Genomic DNA, 21,932 nt, shown 5'->3' on the forward strand with positions numbered 1-21,932 from the left:
AGGGCCACATCAAACAAGGCCTTGTATATTATGCTATTGAGATTTCACCTGCATAGCCTGCCATACAGGTGATGTGTGGTTATGGAAGATGTAATTAGGAGTGTGACACAATCAGAACTGCATTCCAGACGACTCGCCCAGAAAGCAGTGTGGGAGACAGACCAGAATTGGGAATTACTAGTGGCAAAGACCAATCAAAGGTGCTACTATTTTACAAGCGAAAGATAACTAGAACTGTGGATTTCTTAGGCTTCCTAGCACATTTTGGCATTCAAAAAGTATGTTAAATGAATTAATTAATAAATGAATAGGAAATGATGTTGGTATGCTAGAGTAGGGCAAGAACATAAAGCATAATAAAAGACAAGCAAAAATGTTATGACCTGATGCTATAGAAAATAGGAAGTCACTGAACATTTTTGATCAGAGGAATGATGTAATGTGAACTATGTTTAAGAGAGCTTACCATGTTATAGTATATATGATAAAAAGAATAAATGATAAAATTAGAAATGATTTAAGGAAATTTACAAGAGATCCAAAGTAGTTCAGATATGAGGTGAAAATGTTTGGCCTGGTAAGGGACCATATAATTACAGAAAAAAAGAAAGATAAGAGACATTTCCAAAGAAAAACATGAGATTAATCAATAGACCAGATCAATGATTGGTCGATTTTGTCTATAAAGGGTCAGAACATAAAAGTTTTTGGCTTTGTGGCCACGTAGTCTTGAAGCAGCTACTCAACTCTGAGACTGTAGCAAGAGAGCAGCCACTGCCTGCCATAGATAATACAGAAGCTAAAGGATGGGGCTGTACTCCAATAAAACTTTACGTGCATAACAGGCAGGGGGCTGGATGTGGCCTGCAGACCACAGTTTACTGATTCTAGGACTAGATATAGCTGGAAGGGTATATCAGTCATGAATATGTTTAGCCACAAGTGATAGAAAACAAAAAATAACTGGTTCAAATAAGACAGAAATTTATTTCCTTCTCAAAAACAAAATCCCTAGGTAACAGGTTTTATATGACAACTCCACACTTCTAAAAGACCCAGGCTCCTTCTATACCAATTTTTACCATCCCAAAAAGGTGACTGCTACCTCTTGATTCAAGATAGCTGCTTGAGTTCCAGCCGTGAGATTAGCATTCGAGCAAGCAGAAAAGAAAAAGGGATAAAAAAGCACAGTCCCCTTTACTTGAAGGACAATTCTTTAATGCACAAAACCTTTCTATTTGACTAGCTGTCTACTGTCGTATAAAAGCCAGAAAGAAATCGCACTTGTTTCAAAGTGAATGGCTAAGTATTTTGAGTCTTTATCATTCATTCTCCCTAAACCAGAAAATATTTTTTGTTCATCCTTGTTTGTTGGCTTGTATAAAATTTCTTATTGGCTGAAAGTTACTCAATAAACTGTTTTCCTTCTGTCTGAAGTAATAAAACTATACAACACTATAAACATTTTCCATGTTTAACTCCAAGATATTTAGTTTTCTGGCTAGAAACAGTAGAGCTTTTGTTTTTAAAATTAAATCAGGCCCTTATACCTAATTTGCCTCAGAATGCCAAATAATTTACTCTTATTATGTTCTAACATCACTATCACCTATTTCAAAAACACGTGGATATATAAGAAACTGACCCACTTGCTCTGGTTGTCCCTGAAAATGGTTCATGGACATAAAGTGTAGGAAAAACAATGTTTGAAGATAAAGATCTCTAGCATACCTGAGATTTGTGATGTGAAATTAAGTTTAAAGTAAGCAAGAATCATAATACTACAGCCATAATGAAGAGAACAGGTAACTTAGAACAGGTAACACAGATATAATATTTCCTTTTTTTGAGATATAATTCGACTTTCCTTTAAGATAATTTATGACTGAAATTGCAATCATAAAACAAAAAGATTCCCTAAGTTTCTGCCTTTCATATCAGCAAAAAGAGGTTAAATTTAAGCACCCAAAACCAGACATTTCTAACAAGTTAAGAGGGGATTGGTCCTTAGAATTATACGATACCTTAATATGTGTTAATACAAACTCTCAATTTAAACAATAATTCAAGAGCTACTTGGCTTTTACTTTGATAATGAAAACATGTAGACAATTCAATTAACCTTTAAATCTTTGAAAAATAATTTTTAAACTATCTCTCACATTGACCTTTTAATTTTTTGCTTCTAAAGGGATTTCAAAAATAATAAATAATGAACAAAACTTTCCAAGTTGTAACTAAAGTTATACTCTTTACCCTAGATTTTATTTCAGATATATCTCAACTCACATAATATTTTTATTACCTGACATTTTAATCAAAGATCAAAAACTTCACTAGCCAAAGCATTTCCAAAGTTCTGTGAAGTAAATTAACTTTATGAAATGGAATTCAAGTACATATTTTGTAATGAAATTTTATATTACATTTCAAGAAAGAATGCTGTCCTTATAAAGATAGCCAATGTGGCTCAGACAGTAATAATGGTAAAAATATTTAAAAGAAATGTGAGAAGTAAGAAATATTTTAATACTCCAAAGCAACATTCAACTTTCAAGAGTTTCTGTAAAATGCTTACTGACTCTCAGGGTTGACTCAGGAGGCCTGGTCTGGAAAGGGTGTTCGCACAAAGAGGGAAAAGGGGTGAGCACTTGAACACACTGTTTTGGGGTACACCACATGTTTTATGAGACTGCTAACTGTCTAACTGGTATCATGGATTGCTAACAAGATCCTTTCAAATGCTTTAAAAATGTAGTTATTTTAATTACATGAGTAATGGGTGTGTATGTGCTCACTTTTCATATTAAAAGTATACAGAAATCTGTACAGTAAAAAATGTTTAATACCATCCTAAAATTTTTTTTCACATCACTTTCCAGTTCAATAGTCTTTAGTGTGAGCTAAAAAGGCCAACCTGGCTTTCAAGAGACTCTAAAATCTGGTCTCCCCTTATCTCATAGGCACTTAACCTCTTACGGCTTACAAATGTGAAGCTCTTTTCCTGCCAAATCAGCTTTCTCACATTTTTTCCAACCATACCATGTTCATGCCAAACTCCAAATTTTAGACATATTTATAACTCCTGACCTTTTCCCTAAACTCACATGACCATCTTCACCACGCAGTTAAAACCCTAATGTTCCCATGCGACCTGTCCTAAATATACCGGCCTGAGCCAAGTTCTCTTATTTTAACACCAGACACCAGTAGAGAATTCTTATATAAGCAATAAATACTTTTGAATAACAACTAATACTTTGGACCTGCTATTATTAAGGTCTGCATCACTCTCCTCTCAAATTCACATGTTGAAGCCCTAAGTACCTCAGAATGTGACTGTTTTTGGAGACAGAGCCTTTGAACTAAGTCAAAACAAGGCTCTTAGAGTGGTTTCTAATCCATGACTGCTGTCTTTATAAGTAGAGGATATCAGGACACCAAGAAAGACAGACACACCAAGAATGCATGCCCACAGAGGATGACCCTAAGAAAATGCACCAAGAGGGAGGCCAACTGCAAGCCAAGGAGAGAGGCCTCAGATGAACCTGACCCTGCCAACACCTTTACCTTGGACCTCCAGGCTCCAGAACTCAATTTTTGTAGTTATGCCACCTAGTCTGTGGTATGCTGTTATGGCAGTCTAGCAGCATAAGACACCTGTCACATGCCCAGACACTATGTAAAGTACCTTTTTTATATTAATACTTTAATCCTGAATACTGCTCTATGTGGAAAGTGAGGTTATTATCTGAAAGGAATGAAATAATTTGCTCAAGGTCTCAAAGTGGACCCTAGTACAAAGTAGGGCCTAGGTCTACTTTCCTCTAAAGCTTATAGCATTAAACACCATGTTTTAACGACTATATGTAAATGATCAAAAGATAATACTACTACTAGTACAGCTTTTTTCAGTAGAATGTTGATGGATGATGAATTAATGGATAGAGAAGTAGAAAGCTTCTTTTTTTCCTTTTCATATATATATATATATATATGTTCATATATATGTTCATATATATGAACATATGAACATATATAGAGAACATATGTGTGTGTGTCTGTGTGTGTGTGTGTGTGTGTGTGTGTGTGTGTGTATATATGCAAGAACACACATAGCAGTTAGGTTCCACATTACCTATTTAAAGAATCATTTTCAAAAATGCTCAAAGAATGGAATTTGGCACACATGTTTATCTTGGTTCCATTCATATTATGCTTCTTACTCCATCTCAAATGCAAATGACAACCGATAGTAGCCAGTATATTTCGCTGATGCAAAAATCAGCATTTAAAAAAAAATTTAATATCCTGTAAAATTGGTCACATTTTACCATTATGATAGCCATGTTTTCACACTGCACTTGAAACATGTACTTAAAGTTGATGATGTATGTTAATTCACGAATTGAAGTTACATGTTATCTCCTAGATTTAAGAAAAGCGATGATCGCAAAACCATCTATGAAACATCTCTGTGAGGAGCTAAAGGAACACAGAAAGGTGGGCCAGCCAAAGAAAAATGTTTCCCCTCCAAAGTTAACAGTGCAGATATTGGGCAGGGAACAAAAAGGAGCAAATGAAATAGCAAGCTTAGCAGGGTAAGTACCAGAGCAGATTTCAAACACCCTAAAGTCTTATAAAGAAAAAGACAAAAAAGAAGAGGCACAAAGAATTCTTACACACACATTCTCCCCCCAGCACACTGCGAAATGGAAAAAAAAAAAAAAAAAAAACACCCAACAGAGACACCATGGGTGTGGTGTGTCCATCAAGTGGAAGCCAGTCTCACACTTTATAATCACACCTCGTATACCGCCATGGAAGGCAGGCCTCCTAGGTGAGGCATCGAGTTTCACAGTCATGCTCAAACACAGGATTGTTAACACCAATCCACAGCAAGATCTGTGAATAAGAAGAAACAAAGATAGGTAAATAACCACATGAAATATGGCCTCAATTAGACGACTCAGCAACACTTGCCCTATTGACTATTTATCTGTTATTTTGGCAAATGAATAGACCAAAAACAATCATTGAATGCTATGTGCATCAATATAGCAATTTATAATTTAAAGGACTTTAATCATAATCAAGTCTGTTCATCTTTAGCTATCTCTTAAATAATTACTATTTGTTAGAAACTAAACAATTGTCTTTAATGTCATAAGGAACACAGTCTACATCTCATGAGAAAAAGATAGTTACAAATAAAATTGAAACTCAATTTCTTTGACGAGTGAAAAAAATGATAAATTTCATTTTTTTCTTTAAACAATACAATAAAAATCAGTTTATTACTTCCAAAAGGCTGCCAAGAAAACTAGTGATAGGATTTGCCAATGATCCACAATTTACAGTTTGACAAAAGCACACTAAGTCTATCAAAGTTGTTAAAAAGCAAATTCTAATCTGTTACTGGCAACTAACTAGAATTAAAATTTAGAATTCTACCACCATAAATATTTTTTCAAATTCAATGTTCTTTTCTTTTTTTCAATGGAGATGAGCTTTACCAGTTGTTTTAAATCAGACAAATAAGGAAGCACTAAAATCTGATGTGCTGACCTAAATTACAAAAGAAGTTATAAAATTATAAAATAAGCTACCCCACATTCCAAAACATAAAAGCTTTTTCTTTTTGTGTTATTGTTGGTAATTATATTATGTTTTTATGGGAAGAGGACTATCATTAAAAAAGAACTTTTATTTAAAAAGAAAGATTACAAGGCATGGTTAAAAAATATGATGGAACATAATTTCAAAATGTTGGATCTTGAGGAATTGTAAAGGCTTTCATTTTACTGTGAACTTCTGAAATAAAATAAAACTTATAATTATGATCACAACTAAAAAAATCTATTGGCAACATCAAGTTCCTCATTTTTAAAATGGGGGGATAATAGTAGTTCCTGCCTCGTTTATTTATTATAAGAATTAAATGTGTTAATATATATAAAGCACTAAGAAGAAAGCCTAGCATAGCATCCCATATCAGTGTTTGTTCTTAGGATTAATATTAGTATTAGCTGTTAGTATTAATATGAGCACTAACATTATCAGCACAGTATGAAGCCTCAGTCCAACTTTACCTTTTCACATACTACTTACTCCGCTTAAGTTGCATCTCACAGGAAGCCTCTTCTCATTAATCTAGCTCTTACAGACATGGCTCTCTTCTAAACTCTTACTGATGTCTGTTAGTCTGACCACATATCCTACAATTTAATTATATTTTCAATTGTTCAGGGATTTACAGGAAACATGGGGGAATGAGAGATGTCCCCAGATCTCTCCCCTTGAAACAACAATAAGTTGAACATTTAAAATTCAACGAAAAACACCCAAACTACACACCAGCATGTCTGGGCATGGGATCTGTGCATAAGAGCTATCATAGGTTAGAACCCCAGGTGTTGGGTGGTAGATGGGGAGAAATAAAGAAGTTGCCTCTGGCAGCCACTGGAGCTTCCTGAAGGAGGAGAGGGAGGTGAAAGAGTGGAAACTTCCCTAAACAGCCCTGCCGGGGACTGCTGTGAGCTCCACGCACTGGGCGGAAGGGCCTAGTTGTTAGGACAAAAAACAGAGAAGCGAAATGAGACCACAGAGAAACAACAGTTGATTTTTACTAGCCCTGGTTGCAAAACCGAAGCTGAGCCACAGCTCCCAGCTCCCAATGCACAGGGCCCCTCCCCTCATATCGTCCGAGACAGATTACTGAGGAGCCACAGGGGAATCTGAGCAAACATTGCCAAGACTGTGGCTGACACTGACAGGGACTGAAACCGAGGGTAGCGAGCATGATTAAAAATCTACAAGAAAATTTAAAAAGTGTTATTAAGACTTTATATAAAGCAGGGATCCAAGAGGCTTAGATGCCACCTACTGGAAACCAAAAGAAAAGTGCCTTCTTTGCAATAAGTTAAAGAGAGACCTTTATATAATAAACCTTCTTTCTGGAAAAACAGCAGAATACACTTCCATTAATGCCCAGGTGAAGAAATAATCCATTAAACAGCATAAACAACCAAGTGACAAGGCATCTCAGAAAGGAAGAGAAAAATCTCCAGAAATTAAGCTTATAGACATAGAAACATGCAACTTAAATGACAGAGACTTCAGGATGGTACTTCTGAAAATACTCAATGAATTCTGAAATGAGTCATATCAACAATTTCAGGAATTAAAAAACAACTAGATGAGCAGAGCAAGGAGTTTGAAGCCATCAAAAAGAACAGAATATATCTTCTGGAGATAAAAAAAATATATACCGCAAGAGTTGAAAAATGGAGGAAAAGCTTGGGAAGTAGAGTTGACCAAATGGAGGAAAAGATCAGTGATATCAAAGACAGAAATCTAGAAATAACTAAGAAAGAAGAAGGGAAAAACCAAAGAATGAAAAATAATGAAAAATAAATTCAAGAACTAGCTGATACTATCACAAGAGGAAACATAAGAATAATGGACATCATCGAAGGCGAAGGAAAGGAGCAGGGACCAGAAAATATTTTCAGACAATTAGTGGATGAGAATTTCCCAAATCGAAGGCATGAGCTGGAGCTCGGAATTCAAAAAGTCAACAGAACACCCAATTATCTCAACCCAAAAAGGCCTTCACCAAGACACATTATATTAAAATTATCAAAATCAACAACAAAGATAGAATTCTCAGGGCCACCAGAGAGAAAAAAATGGTAATTTATATGAAGGTAAACCCATTAGATTATCCTCAGACTTCTCAGCACAAATCTCATAAGCCAGAAAAGAATGGAATCAAATATTTAAACTACTAAGTGAAAGGAACTACCAGCCTAAAATAATGTATCTGGCTAAGCTCTCCTTTAGACATGAAGAGACTTTTCCAGACATACAAAAACTGAGGGAATTCTCCACTACAAGGCCTACACTACAGGAAATACTGAAAGGGGTCAGCTCACTTAAAACAAAATGACCAAGAAAAAAAAAAAAACATAATTAGGAGTAAAGTGACTATCAGGCAAATAGAAGCAGAGGAGTGCAACCCTTACTAAGTACAGGGCATTATAAGCCTAAATAATAAGAGAATTGTTATAACAAGATAGTAATGAACATTCAGCATACATAGGGACAAATCGAGACAATGACTAAAAAGGGGAGGATTCAAAGATCCACATTCGCAAAAGGGAATGGAAAGAAGGCATGTGCAGAGTAAAATGGACGACTGTATATATATAACTATCCTTTTCATATTCGTAATGGTAACCACACTCCAAAGATTCAGAACCGAAGTATATAACATAAAACAAGAAGAACCAGAGGCAAAACCCACAAAACCCAACCAAAATAAAGAAAACAGAAACACAAGGACAAGGAAGCAATGGAAACACCAAGCTACCAGAAAGCAAAAGATAAAATCGCTATAAGAAGACCTCATATTCCAATAATCAATTGTTTGGTGTTGTACAGGTTGATCTTATATAGTCAAGAGGACTATAAAATCTTTAAAAGAAGAGACCATGAGTATACCGCTCTGCTATTTTTTCTGGTTAAGTCTCAATTCTGAGGAAAGCAGCTCTCTTAGAGCAGAGGGCAGACTCTGGACTCTGGGTCATCTTCAACTAATGCTAGTCATAGAAAAGGAAGAACAGTTGAATGTACAGATCAGGGTCCTGAACTTCAGGTATCTTCTACTTTAACTATAAACACACACACACACACACACACACACACACATATATGTCATAAAGTAGCATAAGTTCCGAGCTAAATCACACACCTTCTATGATTCCTGCTATATGTAATTCTAAAGAAAAAAAGGTAACCGAAGTATGAGAGGGTTAGGAAAGACCTAATGGAGAAGGGCTGTGAACGTGAAAAGTCTTACATAATGAAAGTAAGAACTACCAAAGAACAACACCACGGTAAATAATTCTCATAAAAAAAATAGGTAACATATATTGGGTGTTTTGTATATACCAGGAACTATTCTAAGTACTTCATAAATATTAATTCATTTGATCTTCACTGTTATTTCAATTTTAAAGACAAGGAAAGTGAGGCACAGTAAAGTTAAATGATTTGCCCAAAATCATACAGTTAGTATGTGAAAGGGTTCTTATAAACCAAGAAATTTGGGCTCTCAAGTCCATATTCTTCATCATTATGTTAAGCCTCCTTCTTTATGGGTTCATGTAATTCTTATAACGATCCTACAAAGGAGGCTGTACATTCCCCATATGTGTGAACAGAGTTCCTGGTGCTGTGCAATGCAGTCTGAGCAGCCACATGTGGCACCTGTAACAATCTATATTGTATAGGTAGAAAGTTTAATAATTTAGCCAAAACTGCATTGTTTGTCTAGTCAAAATCTGAAACACAGCTTCACGCTTTTCACTTAGACATGGAATCAGCAAGTCCAAGATATGATAATGAGCAAGACTTGTTCTGGGATCCAAGGAGTAAACCAGTTTGGTTTGATCAGAGAAAGAATAAAGAGAAAGGATAAAGGCACTTCTTCCATCTCAGTTCTTCTCCCATCAGATCTTCATGCTCTGCATGGGGGAAAAAATCAATTGGTTGTTCTCAGAAAGCACAGTGAATAAAGCACTGCTTCGAAGAGCTGATCCTATATCAATAGTATATTACAAGGATGAATTATAAGATGTTCCCACTTTTCGAGAAAAGAAAAATCAAAGAGCAGCAAAGAGAACTGAAAGCTCAACATCAGAGAGGTGGGAGGAATGATGGGGTCTAATCTACATGCAAAAGTGCTTAAAATGGAGTTATCATAGGGTAAAATTCATTAATGGATGTAAAAATATTCTGAAAATAAAAAAATTCTTACAAATACATAATAGAACAGCCTATAATAATGGACAAAGAATACTGAATACAGGTGAGATGAGAATTCAGTGTAGTTTTCTAGGTCACATGGAATCTATTTTTCACAATGTGGTTTCATTTTTGCATTTGCATTTTGCATCTGCAATATTGTAAATTCCTAAGAACAATGAGTTACAAAGTAAAATGCCATTGACTGTATTTATTACACTTATATTTGTACTACTTAAATATCTCTCAAATGACTATGGAAAAAGAATCAGATGAGAATATAAAACAAAACGCTAGACAACCAATCAAGATGTACTTCAGCAACTAGGTGAAGAAGTAAATTGTGGTCCATCCAGACAACAGAATATTTTTCAGCAATAAAAAGAAATGACCTCTCAAGCCATAAAAAGACATGAAGGAAACTTAAATACTTGTTATTTTGTACAAGAAGCCAATATGAAAAAGCTACATAACTGCACAATTCGACTGCATGATATCCTAGAAAAAGCAAAACTAATGAGACAGTAAAAAGATTAGTGGTTGCCAGGCATTTGGAGTTGGGGGTGAATAAGCAGAGCACAGATGATTTTTAGGGGAGTGAAATACTGTGTATGACACCATAATGATGGCAACATGTCATGATACGTTTGTCCAAAGCCACAGAATGCACAACACCAAGAACAAACTGTAATGTGAACTATGGGCTCTGGGTGATAATAATGATGTGTCAATGTAGGTTCACCAGTTGTAACAAATTACTGCTCTGGTGTGAACACTGATAATGAAGGAGGCCATGCATGTGTGGGGTAAGAGTATATGGGAAACCTCTGTACCTCCCCCTTAATTTTGCTGTGAACCTAAGAAAGCTCTAAAAAAATCAAGTCTCAATAAAAATAAATCTATCAGAACTTTTTGGCTTCATGATATGCACACGCGATGTACTCACTCGTGCCCCTTTATAGAGGCTGGAACCCGTTCTTTGCTGAAAATAATATTTATTAAGACTCAATATGAAATCTGATACTTATTTTTCAGAAGTCATTTTATCCTCAGTAATGCCATTAGATAAGAACACAGCCATTTTGTAGATGAGAAAATTGACTCTCGGTTAAGAAATTTACTTAAGGAACTTGTGAAGGTGAAGGCCTGGCAATTCGCAAGCCTCTTAGAGACATGATTACAAATTTAAAACTGCTTTTCTTTCCACAAAAGCATCCTGTCTTAAGTCTCTAAGTATCAATCAATTCAGTAAGAATTTCATAAATCTGAGTGAGTAGGTTTACCCCTGTGATCTCTAGCTCTCGAAAAAGGAAATTAACCTAAAGCCCACTCTTTTTCTATTGCCTGCTAGCAGAAGCTAAACTAGCTTCAGATGTCTCTAGCTTATTGTAAAATATGTTCTGCAAAGAGTTCCATAAAGAGAATCCCAACCAATATTTTAATAGCAATGATGAAAGGAATTTAATGGCAAATACTAAAACCAAAGTCTAAATGAGACTTGTTTGTTCTCTATATTTCTGGAAAAGAAATGCAACCTGTTCCAACTACACACATCAGGAATTAAAGACTAGACAAAAAAACCTGCAAAACTGATATTATATGGTCTGTGGCACATTCTTCTGCACTTGATAATGAAACCAAATGTTTTTCTTTTAAACAGTTAACATAATTATGATTTTTTTAAATTATAGTTGTCTTTAAATGTAATATGTGAGAAGAATGTGTTAATGAGAGACAGAGAAAATTAACATATTTCTTTTCTAACAATAAAAAGGTCCTAAGGTAGCTAGCCTTCTTCACCTGATTCAGTATAACCTATTTCAGTTATTCCACATGCAGGCAGTTCAGTAAGATTAAATTATTTTTTCTGAGAAAGTAACAGAAGTGGTGTCTGGCACACAGTTAACATTCCTGAATGAATAAAAAGAATGAATGAATTTTCATTTGCAAACAAATTAGAAATATAAATTTATCCATGAAAAGAAAGGCAAGTCTCTCAACTGACTTCACCTTTTATTATTTTCAGAATATAATTTATTGACAAATACATTTAATCTAAGTTCTACATTTCAGAAAATAAAGACATTGAATTACCTGTTTGACAGCATACAGTTTGCCTGCCTTCATTCACTGCTGTCAGAGAACATCAATAAACTGCTTCAAAACATTCACTGCCTCCCTACCCACTACAAATCAACTCTCATATTTCTCAACAAGGTATGCTTCACTACCTTCCCACTCCATTCTCGTCTCCCTACCTCAGCACAAGCCCAAGCAGATACTGTGATTTAGCAAATCTAGGTTGATATCTAGACTTCTGTAGTTGAAAGAAAGGGGGGGGGGTGGAGAAAGAAAGGAAGAAAGGAAGAAAGGAGAGAATGAAGGGATAAAGAAAGCAAGCTAGAGAGAGAGAGAGAGAAGAGATAATAGAGCGAAGATAGAGATATAGCTAGAGAGACTATACCGAACGAAAGAAAGAATATAAAGACCGATACATCCCTACCCTCCCACTCATCACGCACTCTACCCCAGCACGACTCCCACCTCCTGTACCTACGACCCGCCCTCCCATCCTCCACTCCCTCCGCCCTCCACTCCCTCACCTCACTACCGAAACGCCTCCAGAAGCCTACAAAGAAAAAAAAGAAAATAAAAAGATGTGAGGGAAAGAGAGAGGAGATTATGCTGTGCAGGTCGGCTTCTGGAATTACAATCTCCAATTTATGAACAATAAAATTTAAGCTCAAAGAATGATTGAAGTTGCCCAAGGTCACATGGCTGGCTAAGAAGGTCCTCAAGTTATTATGGACCTTTGAACTCTTAAAATAAGGGACCTGAGCTCCTCAAGGAACTAAAGAGCTGCATCTCTTTATGCTCCTAGTTCTTTTCCTATTTCTTTGATTTTAATTTCTATCTGAATGAGAAGGATTAAATACCTCAAAAGCCCTACTCACACATTTAGTTTTAGGGAGAAATATTGGTTTTGTGCTTAAATACAATATTTGACTTGGAAACCTGAAAACTTCCAGTGAGAGACCGAGGGAACTGTGAATGTTTGTCTTGCTCTCTTTCTAGCAACACCTGTGGCCTTTCTTCCATATTTCTCCTTCCTGCTTCTTAACATGCTTGTTCTTCTACGACTTTCAGAGTGGTTTCAGTGGCATTATTGTAGAAAATACCACCTGGTATGAACGAAGGCACTTTAGCAGGGTTTGAACAGTGAGAGAAGTACAAGAACCTGGTTTGATGGGGGAAAACAGACAATGACCAGAAAGAGGCTAAGGACAAAGATCTGGAGATAGAAAGTCCTGGGTGAGCCCTGTCTGGTATGTGTCACTGGACCTGTTCCTTGTTCCTGCATGTAAAATGCTTGTCCCATGGGGCTGGGAGATTTCAATTAATTTGCATACATAAAGTACTTAACACATAATGGCAGAACATAAATTACAGATAGTAGTAGCAGTCACAGTGTAGTAAGTCCTCAATGCTGTGGATAGGTTCTTGGAAACTGCCCTCAAGGACCTTACAATCTAATGGGGAAAAGATTAGTACACATGAAAAATAGTCACTAATTAACTCAAAGAAGCAGGCATCTGGGGAAAATTGTGACTATTTTTAAGACGGGTTTATTTGATACCAATATTCATAAGCTGTCTTACACTAGCAAATCTCACTTTATCCAATTTGTTAAAGCTACTCTCACTACAAGATCAACATAAAAATAGTGTTAAGCCAATCTAGTAGTTACAGCTGGAATTTTCTTAACTAAAAATTATCAGTTATTAAGGGAGTTCACAAAATGGCTTTGTTTAGAATTTCCTTCCAGACTCATTCAATATATATACCATTAAATCTCTCAATTTTGAGTGATAATAGTCTAAATTTTATCATAAGAAAACACAGATTATGACTTCACATCTTTTCTACTAAAGTCAAGTCCTTCCCCTGAATTTGCTCTTTTGAATATCATGGCAAACTATGAGTTCTAATCTCAAAATATAACATTTGAAAAAGAACATTATTTAATGTTAGCTTTTCTGCTTGACTGGATAAAGTAATTTAATAATTGAAGCTAAAAACTAAATTCATAATTTATTTATAATTCATAATTCTAGGCTATTCTTAACAATACACACTATAGGTTCAAATATTACTACTAAAAAATTAATTTTATTTGGCTTATTTCAAATTTTCTCCAGTGCCTTCTATCAGAAGCTGTAAGAACTTCCCCCATGGCCACGTTTTTCTCTGTGTATTAAAAGCCTCACCCATAAACCCTCACTTCAAACTAAGTGAAATATGAAAACAATGACGAAACTGATAGTTTAGAATTACTATTCCCTAATTCCAGACTTGATATTTTTTAAAGCCACAAACAATTTTCCTTTTTTTTTTCACTGGGAATCTGAAAAAGAAAAATAAACATTTTGTTTTCTTACATTGCTAAACTGGAAGTAACTAATCCCAATTCAAAATAAGTAGTGATGATAATAACGATCTAAATAAAGTTTGTTGCCAAAAGATTCATAAGAGATAAGTATATTCAGTAATATTCCATGATAATATTCATTACTTTTGACAAGGTACATAGATTACTGTTATTCTAAAAGTCTATATTTATAATGAAATAGGGAATTATAAAAGATATTCTTATAAAAAAATTTTCCCAGCTTAGGAATTTTGATCCCTCTTGTTTAAAATACTCTGTAGAATTTTAAATATTCCAGGTAAAGATATTACTTCAAAGTCATTAGGATTTTTTTTTTTTTTACTACAGAAGACAGATATATGGAAGGCACATAGTTTGTCACTGAAAATCACAGTAATAAATTATGATTCAAGAAGGAAATGTCTGATGAGACACGCTATGTAAAGAACTTTTCAGGTAGACCTGTAGCAATTAAATAAATTTCTCTGCTAAAATGATTTATTTTTGATTTACTCTTGAATAGATTAGAAATAGATATATCTATTTTCTTATACATAAATAATCCATAGATACTTAACAGTTTTTTTTTTTCCCCATCATATTAGATTAGATTCTTTCCTTTATGGGAAGAATAAAGGAAAGAATAAGCATTTTTATTTTTGATCTCCAAGGAACAAGAATTCTTGATTTTCTATGTACAGGCTAGAAAATGTAATACTCATATGCTGGAAAATCCAATTAAGTTTCAAAATAAAATTCAACTAAAGATGTGCTACCTCTATTAACACAAATTGTAATTCTATATTGATTCTGTGATGTTATACTGAACAAGAGGTAAAGAAAAACCTTTTAACCAATGTGCTAAATGACAGTAACCCCTGTTTTCCAATGTTGTGTTATGAAATGTTTCATACATGAGGCCCATGTCATTTCTTAATCTGTTAACAGTTTCACAGCTCAAAGTTTGGCTTCATTTGTTAAGCATCAAGCTGTCCTATCACTTGTATAGACCTGAAAAGTTTGTTATGGTTCATAATGTAAATGTCACAGAAGTGCACATCTGCTGTTCATATTTTTAAAGTCTGTTATAATAATGATGTCACGGAAAAAGGCTGGAGTGTATTACATGTCCCAGACAGCCAAACCATTCAATCTCTCTCGTCAATGCAGGTATATAGGTTGTACCATAAACATTATGATAGCATTACAATAAGGCAAAAAGTTCTTTTAAAAAAATCACTGAGGGCAGGTAATTAGGGCCTCTTTAAAGTTCTGTCTTAAGAAAGCCTCACTTACCACTGGAACTACCCAAAATGCACCAACATCACCATCTCATTGTCTGATACCTTGCTGTGAACCATAAAGACTTATAAAAATTACAATATAAATCATTAGACCCTTGAAGGAAACAATACGAAGTCATCTAAACTAATAAAATTATTTCTCTTTAGTTACATATTTACATAGAAAGAACAATGAACTGAAGCCTGGTCCTCAGGGAAATGAAAAGCAATAATACATTATAAATTTTAAGAGCTTACCTATATATTAAAAAAACTGCATCACTTGTAATGGCACAGAATGTTAAGAAGGTTCAGACACTGGCAGAGATTGAAGAGAAGATGTAGAAGGGTCTGGTTTCCTTATTTTAGTATTCTTCTATAGCAGAACATACAAGCCATTTTCCAAATAAGAATTTTAAAAGTGATTTTAGAAATATATAAATATAAAAAAGTTTCCAGTCTATACATTTGCACCATTTTGACTATTTTAGTGAAATTCCAAATTAGGGAAAAAAAGTAATTCTTTGAACATCAATATGTACATTATAACTATTAAAATTATTTGAATGCTCTTGAGATAAAAACGGAACAGAAGCAGGACATTAAAAAAGGACCTAAGTTCTAGTCCCAAATCTGCCGCTAAATAATTGTTTAATCTTAAATAAATCATTTAACGGCATTCAGTTTCAGTTTCCTTAACTTTAAAATGAAGACCAGGAGAAACAATAACACTTTCCTATAATAGCATTTCTCAACCTACAGTCATAGGTATGAGAGGACCAAGAGTCAGGATGATGGCAGCTAAGCCATTCTCGCTCAGTGCAGGGCATTGTCCGAAGCACTGTACACATATTAATTAACTTAACCTTCAAATAAACCTATGTAATAGGTACTAATATTATCCTCATTTAGAGGTGAAGACGTAAGGAATGGACAAGTTATGTAGCTTACCCATTGTTACGCAAGCAGTGAATGGAAGAGCAAGAACCAGCATCCAGGCTGACTAACTCAAAGGTTAACTCTTTTCAACACCACACCACGTTACCTATACTGGCATGTTCCTTGGAATGGAGAGGTCTGGTTGTTTTAACTTTCTAGTAAATAGGAAAAGTCAGAATTTAATAGTAAAGGTTTGATGATTGAGGATATTGCAGCACCTTAGATCCTAACAGTTCCACAATACAGTACAATATAGAAGCAGAGAAAGTATTAGATATTTCCCTAGCTCCTGGTCAGTTTTATTCAGTCCATAAAATGTAAACACACTATCAGGGTTGCAAACAAGGCCATTTTACATGCATAGACATACTCTATCTTATGCCTGCAACTCTAAGGCAACATTTCTTAACACCTGTTAATATTTGGAGTTGCACTCTGAGGCTAAAATTCAATCCAATAATGGTATGCTATAAAGTGACAGCAATAGTTAAATCTGATATCAGCTATAAGATGACACTTAAACATGGTATCTGTGACATATAACTACAGTTTGAAAATGAGATGTTTCAACCATGATTATTTATAGCTGAAGGCAAACCTTACTTATCAGCATGGGAAACGGCTTTGTTTAATTTACTGCCTATTGAGACTGGTTTATTTGGTTGGTTAATAATAAGTAAACAAAGAATAGTTTAATCTCAGTAGCATGAAATATAAATATTCACATGTTTGTTTACTATCTCGACGAAAATGTGATACAGTCATAAAATTTCCTACTTGTTCCCAATCAGTCATATGATCACTGAGCATGAAATTTCACAGAAAGAGTTAATAAATGTTTTACTTTTCATCTAAGAGACAAAATATGACATCTTTTCCTCTGTTTTAATAGGTCACATGGCTCGAAAATTTCTAAGAATTCAAACTTTTACATTGTATCTTCAAGCAACTGTGAAAATAAAATTATTCTAATTCCATTTAAATTCCTTCTTGCCATAACATAAATATCCATGTCAAAATACACAAGATTAAAATAAAAATCCACTTATTGGAACCAGCGCTACATGCAAAACAATCCCAGTCTTCCTTTAGAAACGGCAACTACAGGCAGGTACACCTCCAACCAGACTCACTTTTTTGTCTCCCAGTCTTTTGTTGTGCCTAAAACTATGTAATCAGAGAACTCCTTTTACAGTAAATAACCACAGTACAAGGTAAGTGTGGAAATAGATTCTAAATCATTTGAAACGTTTTGGGCACAGCTGGCAGAACACCTGTTGGAAATGGATAAGTGATATTTGAAATACCAAACAATACAAGTAAAAGACTGTTCACACCACTTTTGCTGCACATTTTCCAGCATCAACAATTGTCAGTTTATTGAATGACTCTGATGAAAAAGCAACAAACTAGAATTAGCTTAGCATTTTATTTTTCTTCTTGGAAACAAAAACAGCCCATTGAGAATAAGATGAATCCTTACCAATTCAACAGATAAGTGGAAAAGTCCTGTAAAATGCTAATTTTTCTTTCTTTTATTTGTTTATGTTGCCCTTACCACCTGCTAACTTTCATAATAATTTTTATTTTTTTAAATGTCTAAATATATTTTACAACTAAAAAGAGAAATATCTATTAAGAAAATATTAACTTTACTATCCTGAACTACTAAATGTTTACTTACTTAAAGTAACCATTTTTTTAATCTACTACAAGAAAGCAAGGGTTCAAATTTTATAACTTAGATATAGATGGTATGTGAAGAAAGAACCTTGTTGAATTTCACAGGATTTATCATCAAACAAACAAAAATGAAATATGGCTTGATTATTAAAAGTCCCAACATTCAAATGATGTATCTGATTCTCTGAGAACTCATTCCTGACTAATCAATAAGCATTTACAGCACCGTTATAATGCTTCTACACCATGTTCATCAAAATTCAGAGCAACTTTTATTCAGGGAAAAACCAGAAACAAAGAAATCAGTTAAATTTGTGCCAAAAATCAGTCATTCAAAAGATAAAAGCCTTAAAGATGATTGTGAAAACAAGAATGAACTTTAGGGGCAAATTCTAGAGACCGACAAAGTATGAAGTAACAGAGCTTGGAAATATAGTCAATTTAGCATAAAGGAAAGGAGCAAATTCGGTACAGTTACAGTGGCCTTAATGCATAGTTGATAATATGATTTTTAAAATGCTGAATTGAATAATAATCTAAGTTAATTAGCAATCTAACAGCCTCATACTAAGGCAGACTATATGTGTTGCACAACTCAGTAAACACTATTTTTTCACATGTTCAACAAATGTGATGAAAACAAAACAAAACAAAATCTTTAAGAACTTAAAGCTCTCGTAAAACTATAGAAATTTTTATGTGCAGAAACTAGGACATGTTGGAAATCCCATAAGTGATATTGCAAAAGCCTGAATTTATAAGAAGTCAGATGGAAAATTAACCAGATCCAATGTCTACTTGTATCTTGAATAATTCTCGTTCTGTTATTTCATAAATGTTTCATTTTTACATCATCACATAACCCCCAAATGCATTAGTATTGTTGGCCTATTTCCTAGGCCAAAAGGGGGATAGGAGGGGGGGGGGTAATATCAGATCAATTTGTATAGTCTCTGATTCAAAACAAACAATTCATGTTCAAGTATTGACCACACTAACTATAGAATACTGTTGAAATTCACCAGGTACTTTCATGAGTGTTGGCTTCCACTGTTGTGGCAAAGGTATCCTAAAATGACTTTTACTTTAAAATGCCTCAAACCAAAACAAGACATTTTCCTAGGTAATATCTGGAAAAAATTACATCAACCTATGAAAACCAGAAAATATAACCACCAATCCTAAAAACTGTAAAATAATGACCAAGATTTTTTTGCTACATATAAAAATTGTGTTAATAATATACCACCTCTACCTGATTGCTTCTATCAAGGAATTATGAGAAAATAAGAAAGCTGCAGTTAGACATCAAATATTAGTTATCAGTTTTCTTTGAACTTGCTTTTAAGTAAAAAAGTTTATAAATTTTATAAATTTGACAAAATCAAGCACCAACTCACACTGCATTAGTCTTTTAAAAAAATCCAAATATGTAAGTACAATGGGCATTCAAGCCCACCTTCAAGTTGTAATTTTTAAGTTTTTATGACAACCTAATAATGTTACAGACCACCATATTGTCAAGAACTATTAATTTTATGTTGAAAAGTTTAGTTATTACCCTGGCTTTAACTCATAGTATTGGGTTACTCCTTAATTATAGAAGCTATAAAATTAATTCTAGAGCAAAGGAGAAATATGGGGAAAATTTTAACTTGTAGTCATAGTTCTTTTTGGATGACATACAGAATTTTCTTAAGCATCTGGTTCCACCATCAATGCCTTAATCATTTGCTGCAAGTTGGTGACTCCCAATTTAGGATGTTGAAGTCATAAAAAAAAAAAAAATTTACTGTCAAATGGCCGTAATTAAAAGTTCAGATTATGGAATCAGATTGTCTGCAGTCTTGGGCAAAGCTCAGAAACCTCTCTTTGCCCTAGTTTCACTTCCAAAAAGGGTTGTCATAGAAATAGAGTATTGTGGAAATTATAATGCGCTTTTAAAGAGAGTTTTGGTATACGGTAAATATAGTTATTATTATAGTTATTTTCTGTAGTGGCTCAGAATCCACAGCATCTTGAAACTACTATCTCCCTATGTTTGAAAAGCTATCAATTCAACAAACTCTGATCCTAAATTCCAAGTACCAAAAAGGGACTTTTCAAAATCTGACTCTTGACTGAGATGGAGTATATATACTTCCTATTTTTCTCACTAGCGAAGCTAAAAACTCTGGTTGTCATATGCAAAACACACATAAGAAGACTGTGGAAAGTGCAAAGGAAATAACCAGCTGGGACCTCAGAACTCTAAGGGATAAACAGGATTACAAGTTCCCTAGATGTTCTTTCTGCTTCACATATCCTAGAATGAGTCGGCATTATCTTCAATGCACTCAAGGGACTAATATGCAAATTAGAAATGTATAGTTGCACATCTCGGCTATAGATTTCAGCCTTAAAGACTTAATTACTTGCTCAGTTTGTGAACCTCCTGCATATTCCAACTAGTTTTCCCTTTTAGACTCCCCAGGAAGATGATTTCTCTTCCATTAAGCTGTCATACCCAACTCAATTTAAACTCTTTTCACTGTTCACCTGCAAACTAATTAATCTGGCTTGTTTTTTTTTTGTTTTCATTTCTGGTTCTCTTTTCATTTTTCCCATGAGGGTGAATGATGTTCTAGCCATAACATCCTGGATCCCAATAAGTAGTATTTATAACTACTGTTTAGAACCCAGTTAAAAAGAAGTCTTACCTTACCATCACTATAAGATCCTTCTAATTGTCAATCATTCCACTTCCTACTTGGGCATCTACATTTAGGATAATTATTCTCTACAGACTTCATTTTACATGGATTAAACTTTCCAACACACACCCAGTATCCATCTCATTAATTTCCCCTATTTAATTTTTTGCCCTTTAAAAATAAAAATGATCCACATTTTCTAAGATTTACTCCCACTATCCCATTTACTTTTATCTAGTTCATAAAGTCTATCTCATACTTAAACTTGATCTTTGTCCTTCCTCCCCTCACCATGTGCAGATATGTGTATACCTGTATGAATGTATGTATACGTATATCTATTAAACTTTTACACTATAAAGAATTCATTTGTATACTATGCTTTATCTTGTGTTCCCCAATTATTTCACGTGTTTAGTCTTGTCCATCAAATAAAATCACACGCTTATTAAGGAGAAGAATAGAATCATATTCTTATAATGCTTCTTCCACTATAGATATCATGGTGCTAAACACAAAACAGGAATCAATTTACTCATTCAACACATGACAATTAAATTCCCACTAGTTAATGTGCTGAGAGTTGGGGATAAAGAGGAAAAGAATTTATAGAGTACTATAAAGGGTTTACAGAGTACTATCCAATGGCCATGGAAATATTTTAAGGTGTATATTGAGAATCAAATCTGAGATATATTCAAGACATTATGGAAGGACAGAAAGGAAGTATCTATCTCTGCCAGGAAAAGTTATCACAGAGAAAAAATATTTTCTTTAAATAGAATCATGAAGGATAATAAAAATTTCCCAAGTACAGAAGAGATGGAATAACATTCAAGAAACAAGGAACAGCAAGTTCAAAGGAACAGAATCATGAAGGAATGAGCAAGCAGATGAACTGAGGAACCATAGAAAATTCATAGGCTCTGAGTACAGGTAGTTTGACAAGTAACAAGGTTAGAATGGCAGACAAGGACTTAATGAAGCTGAAGTGCCCTATAAACCACAGGACATAATCCAGGAGGCATTAGGGGTCACTGAAGAGAGAGTGGTAGGATCGAATATCCCTTCTGCTCATGAAATAGTAGACAGTTT

General features: G+C 34.4%; 1 protein-coding gene across 6 annotated transcripts in view; it reads right to left on the minus strand.

Moving 5' to 3' along the window:
• The window catches only part of BMPR1B (bone morphogenetic protein receptor type 1B), a 326,532-nt gene that overhangs the window by 162,253 nt on the left and 142,347 nt on the right, over positions 1–21,932 (minus strand). The window contains exon 2 of one of the 6 annotated variants that reach the window (XM_036227688.1): positions 4,808–4,905. The exons of 4 other annotated variants lie outside the window; for them this stretch is intronic. The gene's annotated coding sequence lies outside the window, so the exon portion shown is untranslated. Of the gene's footprint in view, positions 1–4,805; positions 4,906–21,932 lie in introns of all 6 variants that reach the window. One more of the 6 variants, XM_036227690.1, reaches the window with a different exon arrangement.

Source organism: Rousettus aegyptiacus, unplaced genomic scaffold (genome assembly GCF_014176215.1).
Source record: "Rousettus aegyptiacus isolate mRouAeg1 unplaced genomic scaffold, mRouAeg1.p scaffold_m13_p_10, whole genome shotgun sequence".
Taxonomy (NCBI): domain Eukaryota; kingdom Metazoa; phylum Chordata; class Mammalia; order Chiroptera; family Pteropodidae; genus Rousettus; species Rousettus aegyptiacus.